Below are 15,927 nucleotides of genomic sequence, written 5' to 3'. Positions count from 1 at the left end.
ATGCTGGAGTAACTCAACGGGTTAGGCAGCATCCCTGGAGAACATGGATAGGTGACGTTTCGGGTCGAGACCCTTCTTCAGACTGATTGCGGGGATGTGAAGAGAGAAGAGTGGAGGGGCAGGTAGGACATGGCATGGCAGCTCATAGGTGAACACAGGCGAGGGGGGGATTTGATGTGCAGATGATTGGACAGATGCCAGAGATGAACATACACAAGGTGTGAGACTGAAAGATGAGAGAGCTGAGAACTACGTAGCCAAAGGATTGACAAGGTCCGAGTGGGAGGGGAAGGATAGGTGCAATATCAGCCAGGGTTCAAGGTTGGGGAGGAGGGGGTGAAAATAGGGAGATTATGGGGATGAAAGGGGAGAGGGTGGGATTGCAGAGAGTGAATGGGTGGTTGATGGTCAGTTCAGACACAATGGGCTGAAGAGCCTGTTCCTGGGTTGTGTGCCCTTGACATTATAAACTTCAGATAGCAGAGGGCACGGCATCTCCTACTCTGGACATACTCCACAGGATATTATCATGGAGTTAATATCAACTGAACCACTAATAGGAACTTGTTGGTAGACAAAATTGCTGGAGAAACTAAGCGGGTGAGTTTCACACCCGCTGAGTTTCTCCAGCAATTTAGTCTACCTTCGATTCTCCAGCATCTGCAGTTCCTTCTTGAACAATAGGAACTTGTTGTTTACCGCACCTTGATATAGCACCTACCTTGTAATAGTTTCATTTCCATCGTGACCCCTTGTCTTCCAGTAGGTATCGCACAAGCCTTCACAATTTCTCCCTCTGGAAACAAGAAAAAAAAAATTGTGTGATCATTCCACCAAAGGAGGCTGGTGATTCCACGTTAAAGGTCTGGCCGCACCCTGAGAGATTGGCGCTGGTTTTGCTGAGTTTGAGTGCTGAAGGGCAGCAACTTGTGGAGCTGCTGCTGTTCGGGCCGCTGCCTTGGAGCTCCAGAGATCATTGTTCAACCCTGACCTCGGGTACTGTCTGTGTGGAGTCTGCCTGTTCTCCCTATAACTACGTAGGTTTCCCCCCAGCTGCTCCAACTTCTTCCCATATTCCAAAGCTTACAAAGTTTTTCACCCGGAACGTTGTGAATCTGTGGAATTCTCTGCCGCAAAGGCAGTGGAGGCCAATTCACTGGATGTTTTCAAGAGAGAGTTAGATATAGTTCCTGGGGCTAACGGAATCAAGGGATATGGGGAGAAAGCAGGAACGGGGTACTGATTTAGGATGATCAGCCATGATCATATTGAATGGCGGTGCTGGATTGAAGTGCCGAATGGCCTACTCCTGCACCCATTTTCTTTGTAGGTTAATTTGCCACTGTTACCTGTCCCTGGTGTACAGGTGTGTGGTATGATCTGAGGGAACTGAAAAGAATATGGAGAGAATAAAATACAGGATTAATGTAAGATTAGTGCAAATAGGGTGGTTGATGATTAGTGCTAGATGGGCCGATCGGCCAGTTTCCATGCAGACCCTCTATGACTCTATGAATTTTGACTCAGTCTGGGCTGCAGTGGCCAGTCAGAAAGTCTAGCAAAAGCCTTGGAATTGGTGGCAGTGGGGGAAAGAACTCCACCATTATACACGGAGGAGCTGACCCTTGAGGAAGATTTTTTCTGATGGACCAACAGTGCTCCAATGGGTATCTTTCCACCCCTGTCAGAGCCAAATACAAGGCCAGGAATAACAGAGGCACAGCCAATAAGCAAGATCACACAGCGGTATCATAGGTTCTGAACCGATACTCAAACATGAAGCAGGCGAGATTGGTAAAGACATATCTTCTTACCTTGCACTCTGTGTTTGAGGATCCCAGGCTGCAGATGTAAAGACAATGAAAGGAAGACCATTTGCATTTCCCCTCCAGCTCTTTAACGTCCTGCTGCATAAACTACCCTGGTAAAGATATCATATGTGCTGTTTGTCCTACATGCAAAGAAGCACTCTGACTACTGTCATTATAAGCTGAAAATACAACTCAAAAATTGGACTGCAACCTATAGAAGTGCCTCTGTACGCAAAATGCAGTCACAGGCAGAGATGAAATGGCTGCTCCCACCGATATGTTCAATTGCTGCAGTTACATAACTTACCGTAACCCTTTCCTGCCTGAAAAATCCATCAGAAACCAAAGACAATCAACAAAGGCAAAGTTTGCTGTTTGGACTGACAACCAACCAACCTATGAAGTGAGGCTAGGTAATCAAACAGCTTCATCATCGCATCACTGGGATTTTGTGAGGATGTAACAAGTAGAATGGATAAGGCAGAGCCAGTGGAAGTGGTGTATCTGGACTTTCAAAAGCCTTTGACAAGGTCCCGCACAAGAGATTAGTGTGCAAAATTAGGGCACATGGTATTGGCGGTAGGGTATTGACATAGATAGAGTACTGGTTGGCAGACAGGAAGCAAAGAGTAGGAATTAACTGGTCCTTTTCAGAATTGCACGCAGTGACGAGTGGGGTGCCGCAAGGCTCGGTGCTGGCACCCCAGTTATTTACAAAATATATTAACAATTTAGACGAGGGAATTAAATGTGACATCTCCAAGTTTGCAGATGACACAAGGCTGGGTGGCAGTGTGGGTTGCGATGAGGATGCTATGAGGCTGCAGGGTGACTTGGACAGCTAGGGTGACTGAGCAAATGCATGGCAGATTCAGTATAATGTGGATAAATGTGAGGTTATCCACTTTGTTGACAAGAACAGGAAGACAGATTATTATCTGAATGGTGCCAGATTAGGAAAAGAGCAGGTGCAACGGGACCTGGGTGTGCTTGTACATCAGTCACTGAAAGTAAGCATGCAGGTACAACAGGCAGTGAAGAAAGCTAATGGCATGTTGGCCTTCTTTGCGAGAGGATTTGAGTTTAGAGGCAAGGAGGTCCTAACGCAGTTGTACAAGATCCTGGTGAGACCTTGCTCATCTTCAGAAAGTACTTGTGAGTGAGTGTACTTGAGGACCTGTGACCTGCAGGGCTACAGCTCTAATGTTGGGTTAGGTGCTCAACGATGGGCTGAATAGTCTCCTTCTACCTCATGGATTTTCTTTGAAGCAAGGAGGGAGAAAATTCAGCAAAATGTTGTGCAGAAGGGAAAAGGTAATCTGGAATTCCTTGCATCTGCAGAACCACGGATGCAATGTATTGTAAAGTAGTTCAGGGTATATGTCAATATGGAATGTCCTCAAGCAATGTGTGCTAACACTGAAATCATAATCGCACATCTCCTGATGGTTGAAAATCTTAACAAGTTTCTAATGTAAATGATGCCAAGTCCAGGGCTCTGGAAACCATGTTCACATTGACATGAGGGAAAGAGTTCCTCCAAGGCTGGTGCAGGAGGCGGCTTGTTGGGTTTGAGTCAAGGTGGTGCAATCACTAATACATTCAAAAGGGTACCAAGAACCAGTTTCACTTAGGCTGAGAACATTTTCATTTCTGCTCAGGCCACCCCTCACGTTAGTGAGCTGCCAACCACGATGCTCATCTCTGAGACAGAAGGTTGTGTGTTCAAATCCCACAATGGTTGAGCATCTTCGATGCAAGAGAACATCATGGGAGAAGTATCAAACACTTGAGAATGAACCACGCAAGGAGATATTAGGGCAGACACAAGTGACTGTGCATGCTCAGCCATGATCATATTGAATAATAATAATAATAATAATACATTTTATTTATGGGCACCTTTCAAGAGTCTCAAGGACACCTTACAAAAATTGAGCATGTAGAGGAAAAACATGTAAGGGGAATGAAATAAATAGTAGAGACATGACTAGTACACAAAGTAAAGACAGAATTCAATACAAAACACAGTATGAGGCAGTTAATGCATAGATGAAAAGGGACGGGGACGTGGGGCTAAGGATAGGCAGAGGTGAAGAGATGGGTCTTGAGGTGGGGCTGGAAGATGGTGAGGGACACGGAATTGCGGATCAGTTGGGGGAGGGAGTTCCAGAGCCTGGGAGCTGCCCTGGAGAAGGCTCTGTCCCCAAAACTGCGGAGGTTGGACTTGTGGATGGAGAGGAGACCGGCTGATGTGGATCTGAGGGACCGTGAGGGTTGGTAGGGGGAGAGGAGGTCAATGAGATATGGGGGGGCGAGTTGGTGGAGGGCTTTGTAAGTGAGGACCAGGATTTTGTAGGTGATCCGGTGGGAGATGGGAAGCCAGTGAATAGCGGTGCAGGCTCGAAGGGCCGGATGGCCGACTCCTGCACCTATTTTCTATGTTTCTATGCTGGAATTGTCAGCAAATACCAAGCTACTGCAGGAACTCAGCGGGACAATAGACAATAGACAATGGACAATAGGTGCAGGAGTAGGCCATTCAACCCTTCGAGCCAGCACTGCCATTCAATGCGATCATGGCTGACGATCCACAATCAGTATCCCGTTCCTGCCTGCTCCCCAAATGGACAAACTATTTTCACTTCCACTACGAGGGTCAGAACGTCCTCAAAGGGGGCATATTTTAAGGAGATTTCACAGTCGAGCAGAAATATGGAGACCTAAGGGACTGCGGATATTAGGAGAGCTTGGTCAAGGAAGGAAACAATAAGAAACCTCTTAAAAGAGAAATGAAAGGAAGTGATCATGGAGCATGGAAAACGACCTTGCAGCCCATTAAATTTGGGTCAGTCATCAGCCACACATTTACGCTAATCTTTCACTCATCCCATTCCATTCTCCCCACATTTCCTTCAATGTTTCAATGTTTTAAGGATAAGAGGGAAGTCTTTTAGGACCGAGAAGAGAAAATCATTTTTTACACAGAGAGTGGTGAATCTGTGGAATTCTCTACCACAGAAGGTAGTTGAGGCCAGTTCATTGACTATATTTAAGAAGGAGTTAGATGTGGCCCTTGTGGCTAAAGGGATCAGGGGGTATGGAGAGAAGGCATGTATGGGATACTGAGTTGGATGATCAGCCATGATCATTTTGAATGGCGGTGTAGACTCGAAGGGCCGAATGGCCTACTCCTGCACCTATTTTCTATGTTTCTATGTTTCCCCTTATCCCCACAACCCCCATAGAATCCACCATTCATCTACCTACCAAGGGCAATTTGCAGCAGTTTATCAACTTATCGTCCCATCCGCCTTTGGAATGTGGGAAGAACCCGAAGCGCCTGGAGGAGCCGTTTGTGGTCACATCACAGGGAGAGCGTGCAAGATCGAACCCTGGTTGCTGGAGCTACGAGGTAACCCCGCCATTGTTTGGGAATTTCCCAAGGATCACGACCTTGAAAGCTAATGTCACGGCTGCCAAGGGCAGAGCAAGTGCATTCATGAATAAGAGAGCAGCATTAAGGAGCAGAGTCAATGAACAGTGCCTGTCTCACCTTGGGTGCCATTGAGTATATCCAGTGCAATATGGTTCCTTCCACAGGACTTAGCCAATGCAACACAAAAATCGCTCTTAACTCCAGCCGTGCATCTCACCCACATTTGTTCCATATTCAGATATGCAGCGATTACACAAAGTGACAAATCGCTCTTATCCCACGGCACAGATACTACACCAGATAAAGATGCAAATCTGTGCAACTGAAGATTAGAGCTATGCTCAAACAAACAGGGCGAGTAAATATTTGATCATGATAAATAAACCCTATTATCAAGTCATCATTATATGGCTGGGCGATGCTAGATTCTCAGGATAAACTTAGGGCAGTGTGCCAAGATATGCACAGACACGACAGCAAAGAGCAGCCCAACACTGGAACAATGTGATAAATCAGAGGATCACATGCAGTGCCCTCTGAGAGACGGCACAATGCAATTGATTTCCAATTACAAAGGCATTGAAAGGACACAGGGAATCAGTACTTCACAATGAAGCCAATACAATGGTTCAATCAGTCTGAAGAAGGGTTTCGGCCCGAAACGTTGCCTATTTCCTTCGCTCCATAGATGCTGCTGCACCCGCTGAGTTTCTCCAGCTTTTTTGTGTACCAATGGTTCAATCAATGGCCCTTTATTTGTCTCCTATGCAACTGTCTCTCGCATATATTACGCATGCGGGTGCCGCCATGTTTTCCAAAGTCCGGTCGGCCCACGCACACGATGTACTGGAGCAGATCCCACAAACCGACATCCCTCTCCTCTCCTGTTCCGGCCACATTTGTGTCTCGGGGTCACCTCCTGCAGCCGAACTTGAAGGCGCTGGAGGCATTACCCTGGTTCGCCCTCCTAGCAGCACTTGCCCTTTGCTTCCGACGTCTCCAGCTACCCCCCCGGTTATTCCGTCCGATGAGCCAAGCTACTCAAAGAAGTGATACAAAATGCTGGAGTAACTCAGCGGGACAGGCAGCATCTCTGGAGAGAAGGAATGGGTGACGTTTCGGGTCGAGACCCTTCTCCAGCATCTGTAGTTCCTTCCAACTCAAAGAGGTGTCAGGACAATGCAGTTGAAGAAGGTTTGAAGTAATTTCTTAAAAGAAGAATAAAATATAGTGACATGGAAATGTATATGCAGGAGAAGTTAGACTCTTGGTATATGCAGAAAGAATATTCTGAATAACCCAAAGAGATCAAATCTCATCACAGCCGCTGTGGGTTTCAGATGCAGCTAATTAAATAACCCTGGAATAAATTCAGGACAGCACTGTAGCATAGCGGTGAAGTTGCTGCCTTACAGCTCCAGAGACCTGGGTTCGATCCTGACTACAGGTGCTGTCTGTACGGAGTTTGTACGTTCTCCCCGTAATCGCATGGATTTTCTCTGAGATCTTCGGTTTCCTCAGTCACCCCAAAGACGTACAGGTTTGTATGTTAATTGCCTTGGTACAATTGTAAATTGTCCCTAGTGTGTGTAGGATATTGTTAATATGCGGGGATCACAGGCTGGTGCAGACCCGGTGGGCCGAAGGGCCTGTTTCCACGTTGGACCTCTAAACTAAAAAGTCGTGATGGTGACATTGTCAGATTATCATAAATACTCACAACCATCTGATTCACAAGAGAGTATACTTCCCACTGTGAGCCATGGATACTAAACCAAAACCTGTTCAGCAATATGCAGCCTGTACCCTGCGAGGTGTGCATGCATGACAAAACATTGTTCAAGGCAAAATGCAAATGTCCTTAAACAAACTGGGAACACAGAAACATGTTTTTTTGTAAACTTCTTGAATGATTGGGAGGTAAAACAACAAAAACAGACTTGGTTGGTAGTCTTTCTGCGGAGTTTAATGTTATAATAGAGCGATTGTCCTTACTTTCTTTTTCTTTCTTTTCTAGGGTCTACTTTCTTACTTTACTTCCTTCTCTAACTTCTTTTCTAAGGGGCTTTCTTTTCCCAACACTCTCTTGCACTTCACAACTCTTGCGCACCTTCTTTACTTTCCTCACTTCTATCTTTTTCTTAAAGCTTTAAAAAAAAAAAATGAAGCGGTACAAAAAATGTATTAAGATATATGTGTTGTGTGTTATTGTAATTTACCGTACTTCTAATAAAAATAATTTTAAAAAAATTAAAAAAAACTTCTTGAATGATGCAAATGGAAAACTATTCAGCCCATGTCCCAGCAAATACAATCACCCCAGCAGAAAAGTGACAGATTAAGTATTCACACTCTTTGGTGGAGTTTTCAGGTTTTTCCTTTCTGCAAAGCTGCTGTTCAAGTTTGGCTGGATAACACGGGGTACTTTTCAATGCAATTCGATGTGCACAAAATACTTTGAGATTTGTAGGCCCCCCTCGGTCATGACTGACCATGAGTTATTGACTGCTTGCTCCAAACCTCGGTTAGAGCAGCGTCGCTTACGATGATGTGTGTTCGGATGCAAGCCTGGGTGATGTCATATGGAGGACAGGCTGTTGCCCATGCAGCACGCCCCCCCTCTCCACATCGCTGATCGACCCAAAGGAACAGCAGGACCATTACAGTTTGGCACCAGCACCGTCGCAGGAGCTGCCAGAGCGAGGTTGTAGACAACGACGAACTGCCTTAGGGGCTCCGACTCCAGGTTTTCTTGAGGTTTACTCCAGGAGCTTATTCCATGACTGGATATGGCCACGAGGCAGTGGAGGTTTTAAATCAGAGTTTTCCCTCTCCTAGATGGACTGCCTTCCCAGGCTGACGAGCCCCATCTGCCCGAGACTCGTGGGGGCGGGAGCGCCTACCTGCCCGTGCAGGTCTATAGCACCTGACTGAGATAGAGTTGAGATAACCAATATAACATAAGATCATAAGTTCCAGAGGCAGAATTCGGCCATTCGGCCCATCAAGTCTATTCTGCCATTCAATCATGGCTGACCTATCTTTTCCACTCAACCCTATTCTTCTGCCTTTGCCCCATATCCCCTGACACTCTTACAAATCATAAATCTGCCAATCTCCACCATAGAAATATCCATTGACACTGAAATACAAACAACTCTTTGATGAATCTTCAAGCAGCAATATGCTTTTTATGCAGCCAAGAAGTCTGTACATAACATACAAACTGCACCTATACGCACGCTTTGTCACTTGCATTTTAACCGTTACAGTATCCTCCCCTCAGAATCACTCTGTTTTCTATTGGTAATCTTTATTTCACTCAATATTTGAAAATGAGCAGAGTTGCCATGAAAGGCTGACAATTAATAGGATCACACTTCAATGTGCTGGCTAACGGCAAACTAGAATGTTTGTAAAATAGTTGAATACAAACAGAAAATGCTGAAGATACACAGCAGGTCAGACAGCATGTGTGAAGAGAGAGGCAGAGTTAAGGACTCATCAACATTGGGCCTAACTAGAGTAAAATTAGTGTGTATGCAAAAAAGCTATTTCACTACACGATATGATACGATATAAACTTTCTTTATCCCAGGAGAGAAATTGATCTGTCAACAGTCATAAAAACACAAAATACATGAAACATAAAATTAAAGTGATGAGGAAAGGATTAGGGATGTGCAAAGATTGGGGGGGGGGGGGGGGGGGGGGGGGGGGATTAGGGGAGTCAGTCTCAGTCTACCCCACGACAGAAGGGGGAGGAGTTGTACAGTTTGATAGCCACAGGGAAGAAGGATCTCCTGTGGCATTCTGTGCTGCATCTTGGTGGAACCAGCCTGTTGCTGAAGGTGCTCCTCAGGTTGGCCAGTGTGTTATGGAGGGGGTGAGCTGTATTGCCCAGGATGCTCCACAACTTGAGGAGCATCCTCCCCTCCAAGACCAACCTCCCATGAAAATCCAACTCCGCCCCCAGGACAGAGCCAGCCCTCCTGATGAGTTTGTTAATCCTATTGGCGTATGTACATATGTGACCTAGGTACACTTGACAGTAAAATATCATTGAAACAATAGACAATAAACAATGGACAAGAGGTGGCCATTCGGCCCTTCAAGCCAGCATTCAATGTGATCATGGCTGATCATCCACAATCAGTACCCTGTTCCTGCATTCTCCCCATATCCCCTGACTCCGCTATCTACAAGAGCCCTATCCAGCTCTCTCTTGAAAGTATGAAACATTAATTGGAAAAGTGTTTCTGGGAGGGGGAAGGGTAGAGTTAACAAAGGGAATGATTGCAACTGGAGATCAAGGTTGTCCAAGTGACCCAAAACACAAAGTCTGAAGAAGGGTTCGGCCCGAAACGTTGCCTATTTCCTTTGCTCCATAGATGCTGCCTCACCCGCTGAGTTTATCCAGCATTTTTGTCTACCTTCGATTTTCCAGCATCTGCAGTTCCTTCTTAAACAAAACACAAAGTGCTGGGGGAACACAGCGAGTGATGCAACGTCTGTGGAGGCAAGGGGATAGTTGATGTTTTGGGTCAAGGCCTTGCATCAGAGTGAGAGTGCAGAGCAGCGGATAGTATAGTGGACCATTCCTAATACATCACTGATACCATCACTGTGCCTCCACAGCTGCTGCCTGACCCACTGGGTTCTCTCAGACGTTTGTTTTTTGCTCCAGACTCCAGCGTCTGCAGTCTCTCATGTGTCTGTCCAGGTGACCCAATTGATTTTCTTTCATCTAATTTAAGTTATGGTTCATTTGGTGCGTCAATAATTCCCAGGAATAAATTTGCAATATCTTCATAGGCTGTTTGCCTTTGATATCACACCTCGTGCACTCCGCCTTCAAGAAGCAGGAGACTAGGGACTGTCCAATTGTGTTGCAATACTGACAAGTATATTATGAGCAAAAGAGTACTGAGAGAAAATAGGCCACCTTAAGATCAGTGTGATGATCAATGTGTGGAACCACAGAAACTGGGCAAGGTTTTAAATAAATTAGTCTCATCTGTATTTACTGAAGGTAAAGACATGGAAGCTAGTGATGCGGAACAATAATATCCTGCAACATATCAACATTACAAAGGAGGAGGTGATAGAGATCTTGAAACACAGAGCGTGGCACAGTGGCACATCTGGTAGTGCTGTTGCCTCACAGCTCAAGAGCCAGCTTCGATCCTGACCTCGGGTGCTGCCTGTGTGGAGTTTGCACGTTCTCTCTGTGACCACGTGGGCTTCCCCCAGGTGCTCCAGTTTCCTCCCACAAGGCATGCAGAGTTGTAGGCTAATTGATCTGTGTAAATTATCCCCAGCATGTCAAGAGTGGATGAGAAAGTGGGATAACAGACCACTAGTGTGAACAGGTAGACACAACATGCTGGAGTAACTCAGAGGGTGAGGCAGCATCTCTGGAGAGAAGGAATGAGCGATGTTCCGAGTCAAGACCCTTCTCCCCCGACATTTCGCCCATTCCTTCTCTCCAGAGATGCTGCCTCACCCGCTGAGTTCTCCCATCCACTCCCTGCACACTAGGAGCTATTTACAGGGCCAATTAACCAATAAACACGCAGGTCTTTGGGATGTGGGAGGAAACCGGAACACCCAGAGGATACCCAAGTGGTCACAGGAAGAACATGCAAACTCCACACAGACAGTATCCGAGGTCAGGATTGAACCCAGGTCTCTGGTGCTATAAGGCAGGAGCTTTATCAGTTGTGCCACTGTGCCGCCCCACCCATGCTTTACCCAACTCAGTTTCAGAGTCCATACCAAGGCAAACACCAAAAAGGAATCCAACAGCAATATTGCAAGATGCTTCCGAGTTGAGTCCAGTCCAGTCATAAACACATTTTCACAAACACCCATTTTCAAACCAATGACAATCTATTCACTACATCAAGAGCAAAGGAGTAGGACGAGTTGGACGGTCTTTCAAAGAGACAACACAGGCATAATGGATCGATTGGTCTCCCTCTGTGTTGTACCATTCTATGATTAGCAGAGCTATCGTATATGACTGCATGTTCATTCTAGCTCCTTGCCTCGCTAGTGCACCTGTAACAGGCTCCAGTTCTTTTCATAGACACTAACAGAAGTTAAACTCTATGAGAAAAAAAAAACTTATATAACTTTCCTCATTAGTTTTTGATGAATGCTGAGCATACAAGGAGTAATGAACTGAATTCTTAATTCAAAGAAGAACTTAAACTGGGCCATGCCAGATTGATTCACGAGTGCCTGGGACGGGGCCAAACCCCATCAATTTGAGGTCAGAGGCAATTGTCTCTGAAAAGAAATCTGGATGTACAAGCAGTGGGAAATGAAAAAGAATTCTGCTGCCTCAGTGAGTGCTTGGTAACAGTTTCTAAATCCCATCATTATCAGGGCTGTAAAGTAACCACAGTGTCTCTTTTTATACGGGCTGTAGAATGCGATGCTGGACTGGACACTTCCAGCAAGAGCAGGTAGTTGGACCTAACGACAGTTTGTAAAGAAAAATATGCATGAATGTCACAAGCACACTTCCTCTTCGGCTTTGTTCAAGAGTTGGTTATGGTGGACGAGGAAGCTGAAGGGAGCCTTTAAGTCAAATGTACAGCTTAGTTCAAGTAGCGCACAGAGAGAACGTTCCTCTTGGTGTAGTGCAGTCACTTGACTCGCAACAAAGAGATACAGTGCAGACTAACAATCCAGGGAACCAAGTTCAAATCTTGCCCCAGTAGCTGTGGTAATTCAATTTGGTTAATAATTTTATAAAAACAATTAGTTTAAGAAATACTAGAACATGGAACAGTACAGTACAGCACAGGAACAAGCCCTTCAGCCCACAAAATCCATGCTGAACATGATGCCAAACTAATCTTCTCTGCCTGCATATGATCCATATACTGTATCTCCATTCTCTGCATATCTATGTGCCCATCTGAGCTAGGTGAAAACAAGTTTAAGATTTATGAGATTAAGTTTAATGTGCATGATGTATCGCAAGGACAAAACCAGAAATATTATCTACACCCCAGAAAACAAGATAGAAATGGGCGCAAGACCTAATGATTTCAGGTAAATAAACAGCTGAAGGGAGTATTATAAATCTTCAACATAATTCCAGCTGTGCAGTGGAATTTATTTGTGGGGATGCTAAATTGAAAAGTAGTGTCAAAAGTTAAGAAAACATGTTTAGAACATTGGCCCGGTTTGCCCAAGATTCTCAACTCTTTTTTTTTTTTTTTTTTTTTTTTTTAAATTATGAAACTACTTTTATTCAAAAAATAAAAATAAACATAGAGTATTAACACAAACAAAGACTGCCTATGCTGACAGTTTACAAACAAATGATCGTCAAATTAATAACGTCAACTTCAACTGGACCCACGAATGGCCGTTGAAGGTCGAGTGTTCCGTTTATCAACAAAACACTCGACCTTCATCGGCGACCAGTATTCATGGAAAGCCTCCAAAGTCCCCATGGACACCACGTGTTCCCTCTTAACACTTAAACAAAATTATCAAATTAAAATATTAACATTCTTATCGATAATATATTCAACCTCCTGTGGTGACCAGCGTTCACAGAAGACCTCCACAGTCCCCATGGACACCGCGTGTTCCTTTTCTAGGGACACGCGAGCTCGGACGTAACCCCGGAAAAGGGGCAGGCAGGCGACCGCTGTGCGGCCATCGACTGCCCGCTGCCTGGACCCGCGAATGGCCATCCTGGCCAGGCCCAGGAGCAGACCGACAGGGAGACCCACTCCTCCCTCCCATCCTTCCCCCCTCTGCACCGGGTGCCCATAAATTAATAGTGTTGGACTAAAATGTAGCCAAAACTTGAGGAGAGGTTTGGTCTCCATTCTACAATGTTATATTAAAAAAATAGTGGAGTAAACTCACATGTAGTTTGAATAATATCAGAGCAGACAGATTGCAGGCTTTGTTAAAAACTGCACAAGTTGGGTCTGTTTTTTTACGAGAACAAATAACCTTGAGGGGATCCAATAAGCTTTTTAAAATTCTGAATGTGTCCCATGAAGTAAATGCAGAAATGTTTGAGACTCCACAATCAAAAGTCATGCATTCAAGATAATCAATGATAAATCCAATGGGAAAAATTATTTATTTTAGGTAATGGTTCAAATTTAGAACATACTAACACAGGAAGTGGTTGATGCAAATTCTTTCAACAGAAAGAATTGTCATCAATATTTGGAATGAGAGAAGATATTTGTGGCGTATGGACAGTGTGGAGCAGTGTGGTAGTCTTTAGTCCAAACAACCTGATTTTCTGAAGACACACACAAAAAGCTGTAGTAACTCAACGGGTCAGGCAGCATCTCTAGCGAAAAGGAATAGGTAACGTTTCGGGTCGAGACCCTTCTTCAGACGGATCAATGGGTGACCTTTCGGGTTGAGACACTTCTGTCTGGAGAAAAGGAACAGGTGATATTTCAGATCGAGACCCTTCTTCAGACAGAAGGGTCTCGACCCAAAACATCATTATTCCTATTCGCCAGAGATGCTGCCTGACCCGCTGAGTTACTACAGCTTTTTGTATCTGTCTTCGGTTTAAACCAGCATCTGCAGTTCCTCCCGACTGATTTTCTGAAAACCTGGCCTGTAATTCAGCAAATTAATGTGGGAATAATGCGCAGTTATCTTTTGCATAAATTGTTAAAAGAAAACCTCTGATGTTGTATTGATATTACAGATCTCCCAGCACAATGCAAGGAGCAGGGTCTTTTGAAATCCTCTCTTAATCAATTTCATTAGGGAAAAGAAAAGTCAGCATTAGTGATTAAAAATGACAAATAAATTGAATTGTATTGTATTGTATTGTATTAAAGAATCATGTGATATGGAAAAATAACCTGCATGCATACCTTTTTGTTAAGAGTCACTATATTAAATTAAATGGTTTCAAACCTAATATAAATACAGCTATTGTGATCTTTCTTTTCAGAACAAAAGACTAATCAAGTCATATTTGCACTAGAGCACGGGGTACTAAGCTAAACAGGATAATATCCTGTCAAGAAATGGAGACACAAGGGGCGGCAGATGCTGGAATCTTGCACAAAAAATAAATGCTGAAGGAATTCAGCGGGTCAGGCAGCAATTGTGGAAGGAAAAAAAGACCCAAAGTGCTGGACTATCTCGGCAGATCAGCTACCTGACACACTGGGTTACTCCAGCACTTTATTCTTTTTTGTAAGCCACCACCTTCAGTCCCTTGTGTTAGCACCTGAGGAGAGAAGGGCAGGCGATGTTGTCGGCACCGAATCAAAACACTGTCTCCCCATTCCCCCGACAGATGTTACCTGATCTGGCAAGTTCCTCCAGCAGATAGACACAAAAAGCTGGAGTAACTCGGCGGGACAGTAACTCTGCTTGTCCTGCTGAGTTACTCCAGATTTTTGCGTTTTTCTTCAGTTTAAACCATCAGCTGCAGCTGCAGTTCCTTCTTACACAAGTTCCTCCAGCACTTTGATTTATTTTAACCTGCAAATAAGCAATACCTTAGCTTTGAATCTGGGAACCTCCCCAGACGTTTGTTCGAGACATCCACTAGAACATTTAAACAGTTAATTGTTAAAATCTTCAGCTCACCAGTATATTGTTTCATCGCTATTCATTAGTCTGTCTGACTGTAAAGTGGATTCATATTTCCAACATTACAATGCTGACTGCACTTCTAAAGTTCTATATTGACTCTAGAGTGCTTGGGATACTTGGTAGTTGTGAAAAGTCTATTCTAAATGCAGGTCTTTCTTTACAGCTATCTTTTCTTTCTTCTTTCCTCATAACCTAGCAACCATTCAGCAATTCTTGGCAACTGACAATGGGCAGCAAAAACAATTCCAACATGGACATGTTTATATAGAAGCCTATGTAATTAAGCAGCTCCTCCACTCTTGCACACACCCACACAGCACACAAAGTATTGCCCCTGATGGATGTGAAAGATGAAAAATGCAATCACTAAGCAGATGTCATTTTAAAGGCTCATCAAACATCTAGTGAGCACTCCTCCTGACAGCATTTGGACAAGATACTATTTCAGTTTTATAAAAGGAAAAGAAGTAATTGAACTATAAGAGTGGATGTAATCTTTATCTGAGGCATTAGCATTAAAATATTAAGTGGAGTAAAATCTTAGCTTCCTATTAATATGTCACAGATTGTGTGAAGCCTGTTTGAAGTGGTGTCATTTTTAACACAACTCAAACCACCTCATTGAATTCAGACAGAGTTGCCATTAAGCAGACCAGGGAGTGTTCTTGAGGGGGTTAGTGGGGTGGGGCTGGGAAAGCTCTCTCTCTTATATTCGTATTCTCTCTCTTCCAACTAGTTCATTTGCAAATGAGTAAATAGGTCATTTCTCTTTTGGCTCATCAATATTTCAACGCATTTACATTGTTAACTATTACCATTAATCACCAAGAGTGCTCAGCATGGCTCCAAAGATTTAACACACCACACACACACAAACTCTGTAGCAAAACATCTCCACCTCCACATCAAGCGAGCAGACACAAGAAACTGATTTACCAACAAAGACACAAAGTGCTGGAGTAACTCAGCAGGTCAGGCAGCATCTCCGAGAACATGAAGAACATGGTCTGAAGAAGGGTCCTGACCCAAATGAGGAGGAGCTGCGTTGTAATGCAACGC

The 15,927-nt window shown here is 44.3% G+C and overlaps 1 protein-coding gene across 2 annotated transcripts in view; it reads right to left on the bottom strand.

The window, feature by feature from the left end:
- Positions 1–15,927, bottom strand: part of LOC116966538 (PH and SEC7 domain-containing protein 1-like) — a 134,833-nt gene that overhangs the window by 96,102 nt on the left and 22,804 nt on the right. For both annotated transcript variants that reach the window (XM_033012876.1, XM_033012877.1), the window contains exon 2: positions 722–796. The gene's annotated coding sequence lies outside the window, so the exon portion shown is untranslated. The remainder of the gene's footprint in view (positions 1–721; positions 797–15,927) is intronic.

Source organism: Amblyraja radiata, chromosome 37, assembly GCF_010909765.2.
Source record: "Amblyraja radiata isolate CabotCenter1 chromosome 37, sAmbRad1.1.pri, whole genome shotgun sequence".
NCBI lineage: Eukaryota > Metazoa > Chordata > Chondrichthyes > Rajiformes > Rajidae > Amblyraja > Amblyraja radiata.
Note: the sequence above shows the minus strand (reverse complement) of the source record. Positions and strands in the feature narration are given on the sequence as shown.